Below are 21,223 nucleotides of genomic sequence, written 5' to 3' on the forward strand. Positions count from 1 at the left end.
GCAGACTCTCAACCACTGCGCCACCAGGGAAGCCCCCCTGGATGGGTTTTTATTGTTGACTGTTCTTGTCTAACTTTGACAAGTTAGATTTTTCTGTCTGTCTTAGTGGAGGGTTGTTCATAGCAGATTCCATAAGAATGTGCCAGGCTTGGCATGCATTAAAATGTTTCTTTTTACTAATTTTCACAGATAAAGAGTAGACCATTGGGCCAGTCTTTGTTTTCAGGGCTTTTGAGGAAATGTTAGCCGTCTGAATTGGGAAGAACAATTACCTTTTTGACAGAAAAAGTACACTGGGTCAACCAGTTCTTTCTTTTTTCTCTTGCTTGTTATCTTCTAAAGGTGTAGCTCATCATTTGTGCGTGTTGTGATATGAAGTCCTGTCCGTGTCTCCTGTGTTGCAGGTACCCACGGTCTGCAAGGGGAGGGGGGTGAAGCCTGGTGCCCAGGACCCCTGTTAGCCCAGTGGAGAGGCCAGGCTGCGTCATCAAGAGCCCTGGGGGTGGGGGCAGGTCGGGGCGGGAGAGGAGGAGCTCGTGTGGGCCGGTCCTGCCAGGTACCCCCTCTCTGGGCACACAGTTAACCAATAACTTCACGCGTAGCTGTTCACAGGCCAGAGTCAAACCCTGCGTGTCTGAATCTGAGAACTAAGTTGGTTTTTTGACTTCCTGTCCCCGTGGTGCGGGGGTGGAAGTGCGGTCTGTAGATGCCTGAGCTTGCAAAGGCTGCGCCCGGCCGGTGCCACGCTAGGGAAGTGCCCAAGGGGGAGGCGGCTCCTGTCCTGGGGGGGGGCCTCCTGTTGGCTGTGTGACACTTGAAGAGCTACCTACAAAGGGGATGATGTCATATGAAGAACGATTTGATAGGAGGCTTCCGGACAGGTGAACAGGCGATGATGTACTTGATCAGTCCAAAAGGAAACCTGGAAAACAAGTCTGTGTGTCCTCTCAATCCCTCCTACTTAGAGATGACCATGAGCCCTTTAATTGCTTGGTTTTGACTTTCAAAGCTGACATTTCGTAGGCTTCAAGCTAATAAACACAATGGAAGCATAATTTGTTCTGTACCCCTTTTTAAGAAAATCTAACTGCATTTTAGAAGGTCTGCTAATAATACATGTAAGTCTGCTTGGTATGTATTTAATGTATTCTGAATATGTATTTTGAAGTAGGGGCAGAGTATTTTCCCTACTTGGGTCATTTTTTGGCTGAGAGAAGTGCATGGAGGGGAGGAGAGAAGTGGACCTGTGACCTTCCAAACATGTTGACGTGACAGAACCTGGAAGCAGGCTGTGAGATTCCGGGCCTGATTGACTGAGATGGTGGTAGGCCTTGAAAACGAGGGGGGAGGATCGGGACTGAGAGCTGGCCTGGAGTGCAGCGCTGCGCACGTGACTTCAGGGGCGGCGGGCTTCGCGCTTTTCAGCTGTGTTATTCGAGAGCCCAGGTAGCAAGTACGTGATGGGACTGAAAGCAGGTTTGTGGTACTCTTGTTTTCACATTAATCACATTTTGTCATGGCAGCCTATCCATACTTACATGTCGAAAGGGAAAGGACAAGAAAACGCAGAGGAGATCATTCTGGGTGAAAGGATTTGCAGCTGAAATAGCTGGGGCGTGAAGCGCCGGAGCCCAGCCCAGGACGATGGCTGTGGCTGTGAAAGCGGGAGAGCTTGTTGGGCAGGTGTTGGGTAGCTGGGGGCTGGGCGGGGCAAGTGCAGTGGAGTTGGTGACGGAAGGGAGCAGGGCGAAGTGCTCCCGAAGAAAGGAGGGACCAAAGGTGCCCAGCCAGTGCTGCGTGCTGCGCTGCCCTGGTCTGTATCAGCTTCCAGTGACACGGAGAGGTTCCCAGCTTCCCCTTGCTGCTCGTTGGTGATGACGTCGCGCTCAGGGCTCCTGAGGGCCAGCTCTTGGTGCAGTTTTCCTGTTATTGTTGGAGGAACTTGTTTGGTGGGAATTGCTGGCTGTTAGCACATCGGTTTTTCACATCGTATCCCCTGGCTTACCCACTGGTACAAATTAATTGCCTCAAAAATGGCGTGTTTTATTTTTTATTTTTAAAAATTTATTTATTTTATTTATTTATTTTTGGCTGTTTTGGGTCTTCGTTGTGGTGCGTGGGCTTCTCATTGCGGTGGCTTCTCTTGTTGGGGAGCACGGGCTCCAGGTGTGTGGGCTTCAGTAGTTGTGGCGTGCGGGCTCAGTAGTTACGGCTCGCGGACTCTAGGTGCGCGGGCTTCAGTAGTTGTGGCCCACGGGCTTAGTTGCTCTGCAGCATGTGGGATCTTCCGGACCAGGGCTTGAACCTGTGTCCCCTGCATTGGCAGGTGGATTCTTAACCACTGTGCCACCAGGGAAGCCCAAAGGCATGTTTTAGAGAAGGTTTCTGGAGTGAGAGCTAAGTACTTCTCCTGCACAGAGCATTCTTTGTATTTTTTCTTATGTATGTTTCCAGAAGATATTTCTTTTAAGATAAAAGAAGGTAAATATTCTAGCAAATGTCCAGGCTCCTAATGTGGTTAGGGTTAGGGCACGGAGTTGGAAGTATTAACTTCAGCTGCAGCCGCAGGCACTGGGAAGTTGTCCCCGGAATAAAGACTCTAGAAGTAGATTCTTTGTCATGCTCCTGTCAGCCACCTCTTAATAACTACGTTCCACCCTAGTGCTTCGAACAGGTACTTAAACCCTGGAGCAACTAGGTTGATGCTGAGGTCTGTGCTGTGAGATGAGATGAACTTTGCCTGCTGCCACACACTGTCTCTCTTACTGTGGTCGTCTTCTGTGGTCACAAGAGGTTTAAGGAAGGAGTTACATTCAAGGAAGAGTGACTCATCCTGATCCTTCACCAAAACTAGAAAACAAATCGTACCTTATATTTGGAGAATATGCATGTACTTGGCATTTTCTGCTGAGAGAATTAGCAGTGATTCAAGGGCTTGAATGAGTTTGGTCAAGGTCTAAAAATTGGACTGAGTCACTGATATTTAAACTAAAAGACTGTAGACTACAGTGATGTCACACAAAATGACAGAGTAGGAAGCTTTAGTGGCCGGTTCCTCTACCAGGTCAGCCGTTGAGCTGGAAAGAGTGGTTGGAATCAGCTGTTTTGGAACTCTAGGACCTGACTGGATGAAGCCTTCCTGAGGGTGTAGTCTGCTGGTCTTTCCTACGCGAGTGGTGGGCTCACAAGTGGACACTTCTAGCCGTGAACAGGCAACAGTCAGCAGTCCTTGGAGAGTAGGAGAATCAGATTTCCAGAATTCCGCACTATAAAATACTCAAGAGTGTCCATTTCTTAACAAAAAAAAATTACGGAACATACAAAGAAACAGGAACGTGTGGCCCATTCACAGGAAAAAAAAAAAGAATTTGACAGAAACCATCCCAGAGGAGGCACAGATGTTGGGATTACTAGTCAGATATTAAATCAACTGTCTTAAATATGCTCAAGGAGCCAAAGGAAACCATGGGCAAAGAAGTAAAGGAAATTGGGAATACAGTGTCTGAAGAAAAGGAGGGTATCAAGAAAGAGTAATTATAAAAAGGAACCAAACAATTCTGGAACAGAAAAGTGTAGTAACTGAAAGGAGAAACTTACTAGAAGGGTTTAAGAGTGGTGTGAGCAGAAGAATGAACCAGCAAGCGGAACGTTAAGACAACTGAAGTTATTCAGCCTGAGGAACAGAAAGAAAAGAATGAAGAGAAAGGAACGCAGCCTGAGTGTAAATGGATTAAACTGTCCTGTTCTAGCTTGGACTAATGAGGGAAGTAAGAGGCAGCCATGGCCCAGCCCAGGCCCGAGGCTCAAGGGAGAGGAGAGCTGAGCGCTCCATCATTGCAGCCGCCCGCTTCCAGGCCCTGAGCTGGAGCCGCTGAGCACGGTGCACCAGTGGGGGTGGTCCAGCCCCTGCCTCCCAGCCTTGCTCCCCATTTCTGTCCTGCGTGTGCCTGACACCCCGGCTTCCCGCCGCCCGGATGCCTGCTCTCCATTTCCTGCGCTCAGACCCGCGCCTCGGGGCCCAGCTGGACTTCACCTCCTTCACGAAGCTGCCCTGATCCCTCCCACCGCAGGTGAGCATGGGCTGTGCTCCGTGTCCTCCTGTGAACAGGTGACTGCACTGTAGTTGGGCCCCTGTCTCGTCTCCCCAGCTGGACTGGGAGCTCTTCAGGCAGGGTCTGTGTCTGATTCCTCTTGGGGAGCCCAGTGGTGCTTGGCCTGGGTTGTGGGCACCCCAGGGAGAAAACCGCACATGCAAAGTGTCAGTGGGAAACTGAGCAGTTCAGTGAGTAAAGTGCAAGGCTTGGGCGGTGCTGCAAGGTCTGCAGGGGGCCAGTCACACAGGGTCCTGAAAGCCCAGTAAGGAACTGGGACTCGCTGGGGAGGGGATGGAAGCTGGCGATGGATTTCAAGGAGCGCAACACTGGTTGACCGCACATTGGGCTGCTTAGCGTAAAAAAGCCAAAACTGGGGAGATTAAGAGGTGCAGCAAATCCCCAGCCCGTCCCAGTCCTCCTCTTGCTTCCCCAGCTGCGCTCTCAGGGTGTGGCACGAAGGAGGAGCCTCTCTGATGGGTCAGATGCAGACTCATGGGCAGGGTCACCGAGCGTTGAAAGGCTGTACACACAGCGCCGGTGGGCCGCGCAGCGTTCCTCGGGCTTCCCGGGAGCCCACGCGGGAGCTCCCAGACGGACATCTGACACACAAATTCACCACCTAAAATGGAAATACCAGGTTCCTGGGAATCTGGAACTTGCTTTTTAAAAGGCACCTTTCCATCATCCCCTCCACCCCTCTGGGCTGCTGTGTGTTATCAAGACTCCTCCCTGTGGACCCCCCAGGATGTCTGGCTCACGCGGAGCTCCCCTAGAATCTCAAGCTGCTGAACAGCCCATGCCTTGGTCAAGCCTCTTAAAGGGACTGCTCCATGCCACTGTTATAAAAAGGAGAAATCACAGTGGAATACAACTTCCGTATTATAGTCAGGGAACTCGACTATACAGGAAAGTGACCCCAAGCCTCTTTGGGGGGGGGCACACCCCCTATCACTTCTCTGACTCTCCACACAGGTTGGTTCATGGTGCTTTGTTATCCTATAACGAACCTCTTGCTTGTAATGAACACAGGCTGGGTTCTCTGACATAAAGCATACTGGTGTTTTCTTAGGTCATTTTTTCAAGGTAATAGAAATAAAAACAAAAATAAACAAACGGGACCTAATCAAACTTACAAGCTTTTGCACAGCAAAGGAAACCATAAACAAGGTGAAAAGACAGTTATGGACTGGGACAAGATATTTGCAAACAGTGTGACTGACAATGGCTTAATTTCCAAAATGAATAAATAGCTCACACAACTCAATAACAAAAAAACAACCCAATCAAAATATGGGCAAAAGACCTAAATAGACACTTCTCCAAAGAAGACATAGAGATGGCCAATAGGCACGTGAAAAGATGCTCATCGCTAATTATTAGAGAAATGCAAATCAGAACTCCTTATACCAGTCAGATTAGCCATCATCGAAAAGTTCACAGGGCTTCCCTGGTGGCGCAGTGGTTGAGAATCTGCCTGCCAATGCAGGGGACACGGGTTCGAGCCCTGGTCCAGGAAGATCCCACATGCCGCGGAGCAACTAGGCCCATGAGCCACAACTACTGAGCCTGCGCGTCTGGAGCCTGTGCTCCGCAACAGGAGAGGCTGCGACAGTGAGAGGCCCACGCACCGCGATGAAGAGTGGCCCCCGCTCACCGCAACTAGAGAAAGACCTCGCACAGAAACGAAGACCCAACACAGCAAAAATAAATAAATTAATTAATTTAAAAAAATTAATCTATTAAAAAAAAAAAGCTTACAAATAACGCGTTTTGGAGAGGGTGTGGAGAAAAGGGAACCCTCCTACACTGTTGTGGGAATGTAAGTTGATGCAGCCACTATGGAAAACAGTATGGAGGTTCCTCAAAAAACTAAAAATAGAATTACCATATGATCCAGCAATCCCACTCCTGGGCATATATCCAGACAAAACTCTAATTCAAAAAGATACGTACACCCCAGTGTTCATAGCAGCACTGTTTACAATAACCAGGACACGGAAGCAACCTAAATGTCCATCGACAGATGAATGGGTAAAGAAGATGTGGTACATACATACAGTGGAATACTACTCAGCTATAAAAAAGAATGAAATAATGCCATTTGCAGCAACATGGATGGAACTAGAGATTATCATACTAAGTGAAGTCAGAAAGAGACAGAAAAATACCATGTGATATCACTTATATGTGGAATCTAAAATATGACACAAATGAAACTATGAAACAGAAAGAGACTCACAGACACAGAAAACAAACTTATGGTTACCAAAGGGGAAAGGGAGTGGGGGAAGGGTAAATGAGGACTTTGAGATTAACATATATTGTACAAACTACTATATGTAAAATATATAAATAACAAAGTTCTGTATAGCACAGGGAACTATATTCAATATAGTGTGATAAACCATGATGGAAAAGAATATAAAAAAGAAGGTATATATGTATAACTGAATCATTTTACTGTGCAGCAGAAATTAACACAACATTGTAAATCAAGTGTACTTTAAGAAATAAAATAATTTTAAAAAAAATCTTCATGCTGTGGACTTAATGGAAAAGTGCCTGGAGGCTGGAGGAGCTCTGTTGATTTTTTTTCTTTAAAGACCTTGATGGCCAGCTGGGCCAGCATCACTTTAGTGAAGTTACCTTGGCCAGTGGTTTTGAGGAGCTTTGAATAGTCCACACGAGCCTCCTTGTCAGCAGGGAGGCTTCAGGGAGGCCCTGCACCATGGTCACCTGCTAAGTACACTAACTGACAATATTAACCAACAATGCTAATTATGCTAACATTGCTAACTACCTCGTTTTATTGCAGTTTGCTTTATTGCGCTTAGCAAATATGCATTTTTAAATATCTTTATTGGAGTATAATTGCTTTACAATGTTGTGTTAGTTTCTGCTGTATAACAAAGTTAATCAGCTATATGTAAACGTGTATCCCCATATCCTTTCCCTGTTGAGCCTCCCTCCCACCCTCCCTATCCCACCCCTCTAGGTGGTCACAGAGCACTGGGCTGATGTCCCTGTGCTATGCAGGAGCTTCCCGCTAGCCATCCATTTTACATTTGGTAGTGTGTATATGTCGGTGCTACTCTCTCACTTCGTCCCAGCTTCCCCTTCCCCACCGTGTCCTCAAGTCCATCCGTTCTGTATGTCTGCGTCTTTATTCCTGCCTTGCCACTAGGTTCATCAGTACCGATTTTTTTTTAGATTCCATATATGTGCGTTAGTATATAGTATTCGTTTTTCTCTTTCTGACTTAACTTCACTCTGTATGACAGACTCTAGGTCCATCCACCTCATTACAAATAGCTCAGCAAATATGCATTTTTTACAAATTGAAGGTTTGTGGCAACCCTGCGTCGAGCAAGTCTGTCCGTGCCATTTCTCCAACAGCATTTGCTCAGTTCAGGTCTCTTTGTCACATTTTGATAATTCTCAAAATACGTCAGACTTTTTCATTATTATTACGTTATAGTGAATTTTGATCAGTGATCTTTGATGTTGCTGTTGTGAAAAGATTACAACTCCCTGAAGGCTCAGAGGATGTTTGGTAGTTTTAGTAATTAAGTATTTTGAAATTAAGGCCATGTACATTTTCTTAGACATAAAACTATTGCACACTTAACAGACTACAGTGTAGTGTAAACATAACTTTTATATGCACCCAAATTTTGTGTGCCTATAAAATGCCTAAAAGTTTGTGTGCATATAAAGACTTGATTTAAGGCGGTATTCACTTTATTGCAGTGGTCTGGCACCAAACCTGCAGTATCTGAGCTGCCTGCATACTACCTGTGCTAACCAACTACAGTAACAATACTATATATTAACAAGACTAACTATGCTAATGATACTAAATAAAAATTTTTTATTTCCAGGAAAAAAATGAGAAAAAAGAAAAAATGAGCTAAAGATCAAATAAAGATTATCGGTAGACTTCACATTAGAAACCTTGGAGGCCAGATGGCATGGTTTGATCTATTCAAAGTATTGAAGGGGAAAGCTGTCAACCAAGAATCCTATATCTGGCAAAACTGTCCTTCAGAAATAAGGGAGGAATTAAGACCTTCCCAGATAAACCAAAGCTGAGAGAGTTCTTTACCACCAGACCTGCCTGCAGCAAGGGGCTCGTCCTACAGAAGCTGGTGCTATTGTAGCTGGTGTTAAGAGACTAACTTACTTAAAAACCCAATTGTTAATCCTTTGTGGGGGGGCACACAACATAAAGATGTAATCTTGTAACATCAGTAAGTGAAAGGGAGGCGGGTCAGAGTTGTATAGGAACAGTTCTTGTATGTTTTTGAAGTTAAGCTGGTATAAATTGGCCTTATACTGTTACTAGGATGTCAAATGTAATTCCATGATAACCAGAAAAAAAGAAGAGCCATAGGATATATGCAAAAGGAAATGAGAAGGGAATTAAAATGTTTCACTATAAAAAAACCAGCTAAGGACAAAAGAAGATAGCCATGCAGGAAATGAGGGACAAAAAAGCCATAAGGCATATGAAACACAAACAGGAAAATGACCGAAATAAGTACTTGGTTATTAGTAATTCCTTTAACTGTAAATGCATTAAACTCTTCAGTCAAAAGACAGATTGGCAGATTGGAGAGAAAAACATCTATCTACTTGCTGTCCACAAGAAACTCACTTCAGAGCCAAAGACGTGAAAATGTTTAATGTGAAAGGGTGAGGAAAAGATCCATGCAAATAGTAACCAAAAGAGCGACTGTACTAATCTGAGGTGAAGTAGATGAAGTACAGCAAGAAGATAAAACGGTGATAAATGTTTACACACCGTTTGACAGGCCGGCAAAATATATGAAGCAGAAGTTAACCGAACTGAAGGGAGAAGTAGTTTGACAGTAATACTGAGTGACCCAGACAGAAGATAAGTGAGGAAGTGGAGGACTTGAATGACACAGTAAGCCAATTCGATCCAGCAGACACACGCACGACCCTATCCACCGCCAACAGAACACACAGTCTTCTCAAGTAGACATGGGTCATTCTCCACCGTAGAATATATGTTGGGCCATAATTTTAAGTCTCAGTAGGTTTTAAAAAGTAGATTGTCATACGAAGTAGTACCTTTGTGACCACAAAGAGATGAAGTTTAGAAATCAGTAACAGGAGGAAAACTAGAAAATCCAGAGATGTGTAGATGTTAAATAACACATTCTTAAAGAACTAATGGGCCAAAGAAGAAATCACAAGAGAAATTTAAAAATATTTAGGAACAGGGAATTCAGTGGCAGTCCAGTGGTTAGGACTTGGTGCTTTCATTGCCACGGCCCGGGTTCAATCCCTGGTTGGGGAACAAAGACACCCCGCAAGCTGTGCGATGTGGGAAAAAAATTTTTTTAGGGACAGATAAAATAAAAACAACATACTAAAACTTACGGGACATGGGACTTCCCCGGCGATCTAGTGGTTAACACACTGTGCTCCCCGTGCAGGGGGCATGGGTTCGATCCCTGGTTGGGGAACTAAGATCTCGAGTGCTCTGTGGCATGGCCAAAATAAATAAATAAAATTTTAAAAATAAATGAAACGGGACACAGCAAAGAAGTGCTATGGGGGAAATTTATAACTATAAATGCTAACAAAGATTAGCGCAGAAAACCCTTTAGATTGAGTAAGAATTTTAAAAAGGCTCATATTAGTAAAATCAGAAATGAAAGTGGGGATGTTACTACCCATTCTATGAATAAAAAGGATTATAAGAGTCTTAGGAACATTTGCACACCAACAAGTTGGATAGCCTAGATGAAATTGACAGTTTCCTAGAAGCACACAAACTGCCAGAACTAAATAGAAAATAGAAAATCTGGGCTTCCCTGGTGGCTCAGTGGTTGAGAACCTGCCTGCTAATGCAGGCGACATGGGTTCAAGCCCTGGTCTGGGAAGATCCCACATGCCGCGGAGCAACTAGGCCCGTGAGCCACAACTACTGAGCCTGCGCATCTGGAGCTTGTGCTCCGCAACAAGAGAGGCTGTGACAGTGAGAGGCCCGCGCACCGCGATGAAGAGTGGCCCCCGCTTGCCGCAACTAGAGAAAGCCCTCGCACAGAAACGAAGACCCAATACAGCCAAAAATAAATAAATAAAAAATGAATTAAAAAAAAAATCAGCTGTATTTCTTTCCTTTTTTTTTTCTTTTATAATTAACTAATTTATTTATTTTTGGCTGCATTGGATCTTCGTTGCTGTGAGCAGGCTTTCTCTAGTTGTGGCGAGCGGGGGCTACTCTTCATCGCGGTGCGCGGGCTTCTCATTGCTGTGGCTTCTCTTGTTGCAGAGCACGGGCTCTGGGCGCGCGGGCTTCAGTAGTTGTGGCTCGCGGGCTCTAGAGTGCAGGCTCAGTAGTTGTGGCGCATGGGCTTAGTTGCTCCGTGGCATGTGGGATCTTCCCGGACCAGGGGTCGAACCTGTGTCCCCTGCACTGGCAAGCGGATTCTTTTTTTTTTTTTTTTTAGTGAGATATTTTAATATAATTGCCTTATTAATAAAAATATGGAACGCTTTGCGAATTTGCGTGTCATTCTTGCGCAAGGGCGATGCTAATCTTCTCTGTATTGTTCCAGTTTTAGTATATGTGCTGCCAGAGCGAGCACGGCAGGCGGATTCTTAACCACTGCACCACCAGGGAAGTCCCCATCAACTGCATTTCTAAATACTAGAGATGAACAATCCAAAGAGGACATTAAGGAAACAATTCCATGTACAGGAGTATCAAAAAGAATAAAATACCTACGAATAAATTTAACTTGGTAGGTGAGAAAGACTTGTAAACTAAAAACTATAAACATTGCTGAGAGAAGTTAAAGATGTAAGTAAGTGGAAAGACATGTCACATTCATGGATTAGAAAAGTTAATATTCTTGGGAAACCATCTACAGATTCAACGCAATCCTTATCAAAATCCCAGTGGCGTTTTTTGCAGAAATAGAAAAACCTATCCTAAAATTCATGTAGAAAATCATGGGACTCTCAATAGTCAAAACAATTTTGAAAGCTCAAAGTTGGAGGTCTCTCACTTCCTGATTTTAAAACTTACTACAGGGGACTTCCCTGGTGGTCCAGTGGCTGATACTCCACGCTCCCAATGCAGGGGGCCCGGGTTCGATCCCTTGTCAGGGAACTAGGTTCCACATGCCACAACTAAGAGTTTGTGTGCCACAACTAAAGACCCTGCATGCCTCAACTAAAGACTCCACATGCTGCAACTAAAAGATTCCTCACGCCCCAAGTAAAAGACTCCGCATGCCACAACGAAGATCCCGCACGCAGCAACGGAGATCCTGCGTGCCACAACTAAGACCCAGCGCAGCTAAATAAATAAATAAATATTTAAAAAATAAATGAAGGAATAAAACTTACTACAAAACTATAGTAATCGAAACAGTGTGGTACCGAGAAAAGGATACACATGTAAACCAGTGGAACAGAATAGAAAGCCCAGAAATTAATCTTCACATTCATGGTGAATTGAATTTTGACACAGGTGCCAAGTCCATTCAGTGGTGAAAGCACAGTGTCTTCAACAAATGATAATGGTGCTGAGAAAACATCTGCCTGCGGAAGGACTTGGACCCGGACCTATCATCATGTAAAAAAATTAAAACCAATAAAAGATCTAAATCTTTTTTTTTTCTTTTTAAAATTTATTTTATTAATTTATTTTTGGCTGTGTTGGGTCTTTGTTGCTGCGCGCGGGCTTTCTCTAGTTGCGGGTGAGTGGGGGCTACTCTTCGTTGTGCTGCGCAGGCTTCTCATTGCGGTGGCTTCCCTTGTTGTGGAACACGGGCTCTAGGTGCGCGGGCTTCAGTAGTTGTGGCGCACGGGCTCGGTAGTTGTGGCACACGGGCTCTAGAGCGCAGGCTCAGTAGTTGTGGCGCACGGGCTTAGTTGCTCCGCGGCCTGTGGGATCTTCCTGGACCAGGGCTCGAACCTGTGTCCCCTGCATTGGCAGGTGGATTCTTAACCACTGTGCCACCAGGGAAGCCCAGACCTAAATCTTTTTTAAAAAAATTTTATTGAAGTATAGTTGATTTACCATGTTGTGTTAATTTCTGCTGTACAGCAAAGTGACTTCGTTATGCATATTCTTTTTCATGTTCTTTTCCATTATGGCTTGTCACAGAATATTGAATATAGTTCCTTGTGCTATACAGTAAGACCTTGTTGTTTATCCATTCTATATATACTAGTTTGCATCTGCTAATCCCAAACTCCCAATCCATCCCTACCCCACCCCCCTCCCCACCGGCAACCGCACATCTGTTCTCTATGTGTGTGAGTCTGTTTCTGTTTCATAGATATGTTCATTTGTGTTGTATTTTAGATTCCACATGTAAGTGTTATCATATGGTATTTGTCTTTCTCTTTCTGACTTACTTTGCTTAGTATGGTAATCTCTATCCATCCATGTTGCTGCAAACGGCATTATTTCATTCCTTTTTATGGCTGAGTAATATTCCAGAGCGTGTGTGTGTATGTGTGTGTGTGTGTGTGTGTGTGTGTACACATATTTATGTGTATATATACACATACATATATATATATATACACACATACACACACACACACCCCCCCCCCCACATCTTCTGTATCCATTCATCTGTTAGTGGACATTTAGGTTGTTTCCACATCTTGGCTATTGTAAATAATGCTGCGATGAATATAGGGGCATGTATCTTTTTGAATTAAAGTTTTGTCTGGGTATGTGCCCAGCAGTGGGATTGCTGGATCATATAGTAATTCTATTTTTAGTTTTCTGAGGTACGTCTATACTGTTTTCCATAATGGTTGCACCAACTTACATTCCCACTAACAGTGTAGGAGGGTTCCCTTTTCTCCACACCCTCTCCAATATTATTATTTGTACACTTTAAAAAAATTATATGGATGCATCAGGTCTTAGTTGCAGCATGTAGGATCTTAGTTGTGGCATGTGTGCTCCAGAGTGCTCAGGCTCAGTAGTTGTGGCATGCAGGCTCTCTAGCTGTGGCATGTGGGCTTAGTTGCCCCACGGCACGTGGGATCTTAGTTCCCCAACCGGGGATTGAACCTACGTCCCCTGCATTGGAAGGTGGATTCTTAACCACTGGATCACCAGGGGGTCCCTTGTAGCCTTTTTTTTTTTTTTTTTGGCTGCATTGGGTCTTTGTTGAGGTGTGCAGGCTTCTCTTGTTGCAGAGCACAGGCTCTAAGCACGCGGGCTTCAGTAGTTGCAGCACACGGGCTCAGGAGTTGTGGCACACGGGCCCTAGAGCACATGGGCTTCAGCAGTTGTGGCTCGCGGGCTCTAGAGCACAGGCTCAGTAGTTGTGGCGCATGGGCTTAGTTGCTCTGCGGCATGTGGGATCTTCCCAGACCACGGATCAAACCCGTGTCCCCTGCATTGGCAGGTGGATTCTTCATCACTGTGCCACCAGGGAAGTCCCCCTTGTAGACTTTTTAATGATGGCCATTCTGACCTGTGTGAGGTGGTACCTCATTATATTTTATTTTATTTTATTTTTTAATTTGGCTGCACCAGGTCTTAGTTGTGGCACGTGAGATCTTTAGTTGCAGCATGTGAGATCTTTAGTTGGCGGCATGCAGGATCCTTTAGTTGCAGCATGTGGGATCTAGTTCCCTGACCGGGGATCGGACCCAGGCCCCCTGCATTGAGAGTGCGCAGTCTTAGCCACTGGACCACCAGGGAAATCCCCCTCATTGTAATTTTGATTTGCATTTCTCTAATAATTAGTGATGTTGAGCCTCTTTTTATGTGCCCGTTGGCCACCTGTATTTCTTTGGAGAAATGTCTATTTAGGTCTTTTGCACATTTTTTGATTGGGTTGTTTTTTTGTTATTGAGTTGTGTGAGCTGTTTGTATATTTTGGCAATTAAGCCCTTGTCAGTTGCATCGTTAGCAAATATTTTCTCCCAGTCCATAGGTTGTCTTTTCGTTTTGTTTAGGGTTTCCTTTGCTGTGCAAAAGCTTGTTAAGTTTGATTAGGTCCCATCTGTTTATTTTTGGTTTTATTTCTGTTGCTTTGGGAGACCGACCTAAGAAAACATTGGTATGATTTACATCAGAGAATGTTTTGCCTATGTTCTCTTTTAGGAGTTTTATGGTGTCACGTCTTGTATTTAAATCTCAAAGACCTAAATCTAAAGAGTTAAAACTTTGAGGGACTTCTGTGGCGGTCCAGTCGTGTTAAGACTCCGTACTTCCACTGCATGGGGCGTGGGTTTGATCCCTGGTCGGGGAACTAAGATCCCACATGCCACGTGGTGTGGCCAAAAAAAAAAAAAAAAAAAAAGTTGAAAACGGGGATATTTCAGGAGGTGGGTTCAGCAGTGATTTTGTGGATATGATACCAAACGCACAGGCAACAATAGAAAAAAAAGGTAAATTAGACTTTATCACAATTAAAAACTTCTGTGTTTCCAAGGACAGCATTAGGAGAGTAAAAAGTCAGCCTACAGAATGGGAGAATATGTTTATAATTCATACATCTGATGAGGCTTAATATTCAGAATACATATTTAAAGCTCCTACAAGTCAACAACAGAGAAGCAGTTTGATTAAAAATGGGTTCAGGACCCAGATAGACATTTCTCCAAAGAAGATATAGAAGTGGCTGATCCACACACACAAAATACACAGCATCACTAGCCGTTAGGAAATTCGAAACAGTGATATACTACTTCACATGGATTATGATGGCTCTTATTTTTTAAAATGCAAAAAATGTGTGTTGGTGAGGAAGTAGAGAAATTGGGACCCTCGTGTATTGCTGGTAGGGACGTAATACGGTGCTGGAGTTGTGGAAAGCAGTGTGGTGGTTCCTTAGATTAAACAAAAGTACTGTATGTCCTGGCACTTAGGTGTATATACCCGCAGAATTTGAAATCAGGATCTCAAACAGATATTCGTGCACTATTGTTCACGGCAGAACTATTCACAACAGTCATCAGGTAGAGAGTGCCCGTGTGCTTACCAAGTGGTAAATGGATAAGCCAAATGTGGTACCTAGGTACAGCGGTGTATTATTCACCCTATAAAGGAATGAAGTTCTGGTGTGGGCTGCAGTGTGGACGAACCTTGAAAGGAAAGCACGCCAAGTGAGATAAGCCAGTCGGGAAAGGACAAATACTGTGTGACCCCGCTTACAAAAGCTATTTAGATAAGGCCAATTCAGAGACAGAAGGTAGAATAGAGATTACCACAGGCTGGGGGAGCAGGAAATGGGGAGTTATTGCTTAATCTGCATAGAGTTTCTGTTTGCCCTGATGAAAAAGTTCTGGAAATAGGTAGTTGTGATGGTTGCACCACAGGGTGATGTTCTTAACACACGCAGAAATTAAGATCAGTATGTTCTCTTCTAACAAGTTCTTTCTCTCAAATAAAAGCCAAACAACATCTTAACTGACAGATCTCTGACCTTGAAATGTGATTTTGTAGTTACATCAAGGTTGGTAAACAGCAGTAGGGAAACTGAGAATCTCTATTCTAAAGCTGCTGTCGTAAGTCGACCACGCGTCACCACCTTGTAGTGTGCTCAGCAGCGCTGCGTGGACCTGTGCAAAAGCACACAAACCTGACCTAGTTACAGACTGTTCGGCCCTTTTCCTTTTTAGCGTGGTACTGGTGTGTTTCCACCTTGAGTTAGTGTTTGGCAGTGATATTCCTAAATGGTATCCGAAGCAAGCTGTGCATCGGTGATCTTCTGAGGCACGTGGATCTTTATTTTGCCAGAATCTTGCCAGCACAGTTTGAGTCCCTTTAAACCTATACTTCAGTAATAACCTGTGGATAGTAACCTTTGAAATGGAAGCAGAGTGTTTGGAAACTTCTGACATCCTGTTCTTTAGCACTTCCTCCTCAGCCTAAGGGGCTGGGCTTTTGCCTGAGCCCTGCAGTCTGCTGGGTTTTCACATCTACCTGGTGTGATGGTTAATTTTGTTTGTCAACCTGACCGGGCAAGGGATGCCCAGGTGTTTGCCTAAAGCATCATTCTGGGGGTGTCTTTGCCGTGTTTCTGGATGAGATGCACAGTTGAATGTGTGCACTGAGCCAAGCAGACTGCCCTCATCCAGTCCTGGGAGGCCCGACTGGAAAGAAAGGCTGAGGGAGAGGATTCACTCTGCCTGCAGGTTTCCTCCCGTCTTCCGTCTCAGACTGGATCTGACACCACCAGCTCGCCTGGTTCTCAGGCCTTCAAACTGCAGATCGTGGGACATCTCGGCCTCCATAACCATGTGAGAACTTCCTTACTAAATCTAAGTACCAAATCTCATGTATGTATTATATAATCTCATATAGTGTTACATAAACATAAATCTCATATATATGAAGTTTATTTTATTTTTTTACAAACAAAAAAATTGTATTGTAGTTGAGTTATAATGTGTAGATTTCTGCTGTACAGCAAAGTGACAGTGATAACGTTTATGTATACATTCTTTTTCTTTATTTTTTAACATCTTTTTTGGAGTATAATTGCTTTACAGTGTTATGTTAGTTTTTGCTGTATAACAAAGTGAATCAGCTATATGTATACGTGTATCCCCATATCCCCTCCCTCTTGCGTCTCCCTCCCACCCTCCCTATCCCACCCCTCTAGGTGGTCACAAAGCACCGAGCTGATCTCCCTGTGCTATGCCGCTGCTTCCCACTAGCTATCTGTTTCACATTTGGTAGTGTGTATATGTCAGTGCCGCTCTCTCACTTCGTCCCAGCTTACCCTTCCCCCTCCCCGTGTCCTCAAGTCCATTCTCTGTGTCTGTGTCTTTATTCCTGTCCTGCCCCTAGGTTCTTCAGAACCTTTTTTATTTTTAAGATTCCATATATATGTGTTAGCATACAGTATTTGTTTATCTCTTTCTGACTTAATGAAGTTTATTTTTAACAACAGATTTTAAATGTCACTTAAAGGTAACTGGTAAAACATGGGCATATATGTGGTGTCAACAGAACCATTAGGCTCTGTTCCTTCATCCTAATGGTTCTGTTTCTCTGGAGAACCCTAACTGGTACATCTGGCGGTAATAGAGTTACTCTTCCTGGAGACAGGCCCCAGAGCATCATTATGCTGATCTTTTCCATACCTTTGCTTCACGAGTACTTCTCACAGTGCAGGGAACTAGTGTGATTTGAGAATGACCAGATGTACTCTGACTGGCAGAAAGGTCATTGCAGTCGCCAAGCCAACAGGCTTTTTTGATCGGTAAGTCCTTTGAGTCCTAGTGGGGAAGTTCATCCAGGAAGCAGAAGAGAAGTGTGAGGTAGAAATGAAAAGCTAGTGAGAGCTGTGGGAAACATGGGGTCGAGAAGATGGGACTAGCGGTAACTCTGAGATCTTTTCCAGTCTAGCCGTTGTTGTAGGGAGCAAGGCAGAACCACATCGTTCCCCACTGCCTGTCCCGCAGTGACTTCAGGTAAGGTGCGGACCTCTGTAAAGCCTTTTATTGTTTATAAGGCGCCTTTACCGATTTGCCTATGGGATGAGCCCGACAGCCCTAGGAGGTGGGCAGGAAGTCCTCCTACAACGAGGAAAGAAATTGAAGTGCAGATGTGAAAATTCATCATCACCCCTACCCCCCCTTATTCTGTGTTGAGAGTTTCTTTTGATTACAAGAATTATATATGCTTGCTATTTTAAAAGTTCAAAGGAGGTGAATTTTATATATATGTATATGATGTCAATGTCCTGTATACTCCTCATATCCCACTCTTAGGAAGAAGTCTTGACTATATCCTTGTGACCTAGCACATATCTTCCCTGTTGGCTTACCAAGTGTCTCGTTAAACCGAGCTCGAGACATGGAGACCAGCTCAGTCATCTTTGTATCTCTAGCATTTCTCTCAGTGCAGGCGCTTGAGAAATCAGTCTGTTCCAAGGTCACCAGCTTCTGAATAGGCCTTATGCACCAAGGCCTATCTGTCCGAATTGACATGACCTCTGAGCCAGCAGTCCTTTATTTAGATTTTCAAGACTCGGTTCTACACAGTAGATTCCTCTTCTGGAAAAATGGGGCACATCTACTCTAGAGCAACAGCTGTCAACCAACAATCCTGCTTTAAAAAATAATTTGAGTTTTAGTTAAACTACAGGAACAGGGTCTATGTATACAGAACTCAGTGTATTGAAATAGTCATCTGAATTACTGACTGTCTTGGGCATTACTGAGAAGCGGTCAGGCATTTAAGATTTCATTTCTGGCGATGCCTGTCGACCCGTGGCGTCGTCCTCGTGAGCAGACACTGACTGTGTTCCTGCTCTGCGGCAGCTGCGGGGCCTTTGCCTTGCCATATCCCCCCCTCCCCGCGCTTGGCCGCCCGGATACGCCCAGGTTTTGCCGGTCACCTTCGGTGAGATTTAAAATTTCTTGTTGGGAAAAAAAAAAAAAAAAATTTCTTGTTGAAAATAAACTTCATGGTACTTAATGCCATTGACTATACACTTAAAAATGGTTAAAATGGTAAATTTTGTTATGTATACTTTAGCACATACATTATAATAAAGTAAGAATGCTTTCTATAACTTTATGCTAATAAAATCGAAAACCTGGGAGCTGAAAGTGATGGGTCGGTTTGTTCTAGGAAGCAGGTAGGTTTTGCCATGTGAAGATGAAAGGTGAAGAGGGCTAAGGGGGAGGGACAGGGGAGGGGAGATGGACACTTGAAGGGTTTCTGTTCACTCTTCCCCAAGAATCAGAAGGAACGTTTACCAACGTTCATTTCCTTTCAAGCCTTTCTCCCCCCAGCACAGTAAACTAAGCAAACCATGTCGTTTATTCTTTATTACAGACCTCTCCCACACTTTCTCTGAACTTTCTGAAGTGTTCCACACACACTCCTCTAAAAACAAGAAACAGAAACGGGACGGAATTTTACAGTGTCCTGAAGGATTACTTAAATCTGATCTAGTAGTGAGGGCCTTTCTGGCTTGAGGAGGGGTGTTTCCTAGTGCAGCACACCTAAAGTTCTTTGGAAGGTTCTGCTTGAGGCATTTCCCTGATGGGTCGCACAGGCCCTGGGGGCGAGGGTCAGAAGCCGTTTAGGCAGAGGATGATCTGACCAGAGATGGTGCCCTGGTGACACTGTGTCAGGGAGCCACCCCTCTCCTGTGGGGTAGCTGTCTCTTTTTGAAGTGTTCGATTATGAAAAAATTCCAAATATATGAAAAGTAAACAGACTCATATAGTACATGAACGCACACACTCCTACCAAATTTTGGCAGCTAACATTTTATCTATTTGTTTTATCTGCATATTTGGTTGAACGAATACAAAGTATATTAGACATCATGACACTTCACGCATAAATGCTTGAGTCTTTTCATCAAGAATGTGGTCTCCTCCGCTCCCCCCCTTTTATATCGTTACCTTTAACTTTGACAGGCTCCAGCTAGGTGTCCTAACAGAATGTTCCGCACTTCAGGTTTGGCTGGTCTCATCCTTTGATCTTGAATGTGTTCCTCTAGTCCTGGTACCTCTTGTGAACTGGAAGTTAGATCTGAAAGCTTGAGTACGTTTGGTTATACATTTTTGACAAGAAACTTCGTAATGTCTGATCGTCCCACTGTTAGTGAAGATAAGTTTAATCACTGTATTATGATGGTCACTGCCGTATTACTGCTCTTCCTGCCTAACCTTTGTGACTACGAAGTGATCCGCAAGGTAATATTTTGGCGCCATGTGGATCTTTAGTTTTCCACCTACCTTCACCTGTACGGTATTAGCATCACTGATGATCTAGACCTGACTTTTCTTGTTTTCATTAAGGATTACAAAATGATTTTTTTTTAAATTAATTAATTTATTTATTTTTGGCTGCATTGGGTCTTTGTTGCGGTGCGCAGGCCTCTCATTGCGGTGGCTTCTCTTGTTATGGAGCACGGGCTCTAGAGCGCAGGCTCAGTAGTTGCAGCACACGGGCTCAGTAGTTGTGGCGCACGGGCTTAGTTGCTCTGCGACATGTGGGATCTTCCTGGACCAGGGCTCGAACGCGTGTCCCCTGCATTGGCAGGCGGATTCTTAACCACTGCGCCACCAGGGAAGCCCCAAAATGATTTTTTAAAATTCTGTTTCAGTCATTCCTTCTGTATTCCTTCTACTCTCTTTTTTAAATTACAGTAGTTGATTTACAATGTTGTATTAGTTTCATGTGTACAGCAAAATGATACAGATATATATCTGTCTATTCTTTTTCAGATTCTTTTCCATTATAGGTTATTACAAGATAGTGAATATAGTTCCCTGTACTATACAGTAGGTCCTTATTTTTTATCATGTATTCCTTCTACTGGCATTCATGTGTTAAAAATTTTTTCCCACTTGTCAACTGGCAAACTTTTTTCCACTTGTACACTTCCTTTTTTTTTCCCCCATAAATTTATTTATTTTATTTATTTCTTTTTGGCTGCGTTGGGTCTTCGTTGCCGTGCGCGGGCTGCCTCTAGTTGCGGCGAGCGGGGTCTACTCTTCATTGTGGTGTGCAGGCTTCTCGTTGCGGTGGCTTCTCGTTGTGGAGCACGGGCTCTAGGTGCGTGAGCTCAGTATTTGTGGCTGTCAGGCACTAGAGTGCAGGCTCAGTAGTTGTGATGCACGGGCTTAGTTGCTCCACGGCATGTGGGATCTTCCCGGACCAGGGCTAAAACTCATGGCCCCTGCATTGGCAGGCGGATTCTTAACCACTGTGCCACCAGGGAAGCCCTACAATTCCTATTAAAAAGGCAGGATACACTAATTGTTTTTCTCTAATCATGGGCTCTCAGAGTGAGGAATTATTATATGAAATAATCTTCATCAGAATTTACACTTTGTAACATTTTTGGTAGCTGATTATAAAGTCATGACTGCAGAAAGGAATCATATGGTACATTTAGTTCAATCTTACACTTGCTGTCCTGATGAGTGTCCTGTCTTCTGCTTCCCATGACAGTGTTTTCCCAGTGCTTCTTGGTATGTCCTACTTTATTCAGCAACTGGTGGTTATTCTGTTTCCTTGATTCAAAACTCGTTTGTTAAACCACTGGTCCAGATTATGTCCTCTGGAGTGATGCAGTTGGGCACACGTTTACTGTGTATTGAGGCTGCCAGGGTTTGAGTGCCTTTTTCAG

General features: G+C 44.2%; 1 protein-coding gene and 1 non-coding gene across 4 annotated transcripts in view; one reads left to right on the plus strand and one right to left on the minus strand.

Moving 5' to 3' along the window:
* The window catches only part of RAB7A (RAB7A, member RAS oncogene family), a 106,679-nt gene that overhangs the window by 49,705 nt on the left and 35,751 nt on the right, over window positions 1–21,223 (plus strand). Inside the window, exon 1 of one of the 3 annotated variants that reach the window (XM_068557477.1) lies at window positions 16,334–16,358. The exons of the other annotated variants lie outside the window; for them this stretch is intronic. The gene's annotated coding sequence lies outside the window, so the exon portion shown is untranslated. Of the gene's footprint in view, window positions 1–16,333; window positions 16,359–21,223 lie in introns of those variants that run through there. 3 annotated transcript variants of the gene reach the window in all.
* On the minus strand, window positions 10,611–10,717 carry LOC137774365 (U6 spliceosomal RNA). The gene has a single exon (XR_011075886.1). It is a non-coding gene; the product is annotated as a U6 spliceosomal RNA (small nuclear RNA).

Source organism: Eschrichtius robustus, chromosome 12 (genome assembly GCF_028021215.1).
Source record: "Eschrichtius robustus isolate mEscRob2 chromosome 12, mEscRob2.pri, whole genome shotgun sequence".
Taxonomy (NCBI): Eukaryota; Metazoa; Chordata; class Mammalia; order Artiodactyla; family Eschrichtiidae; genus Eschrichtius; species Eschrichtius robustus.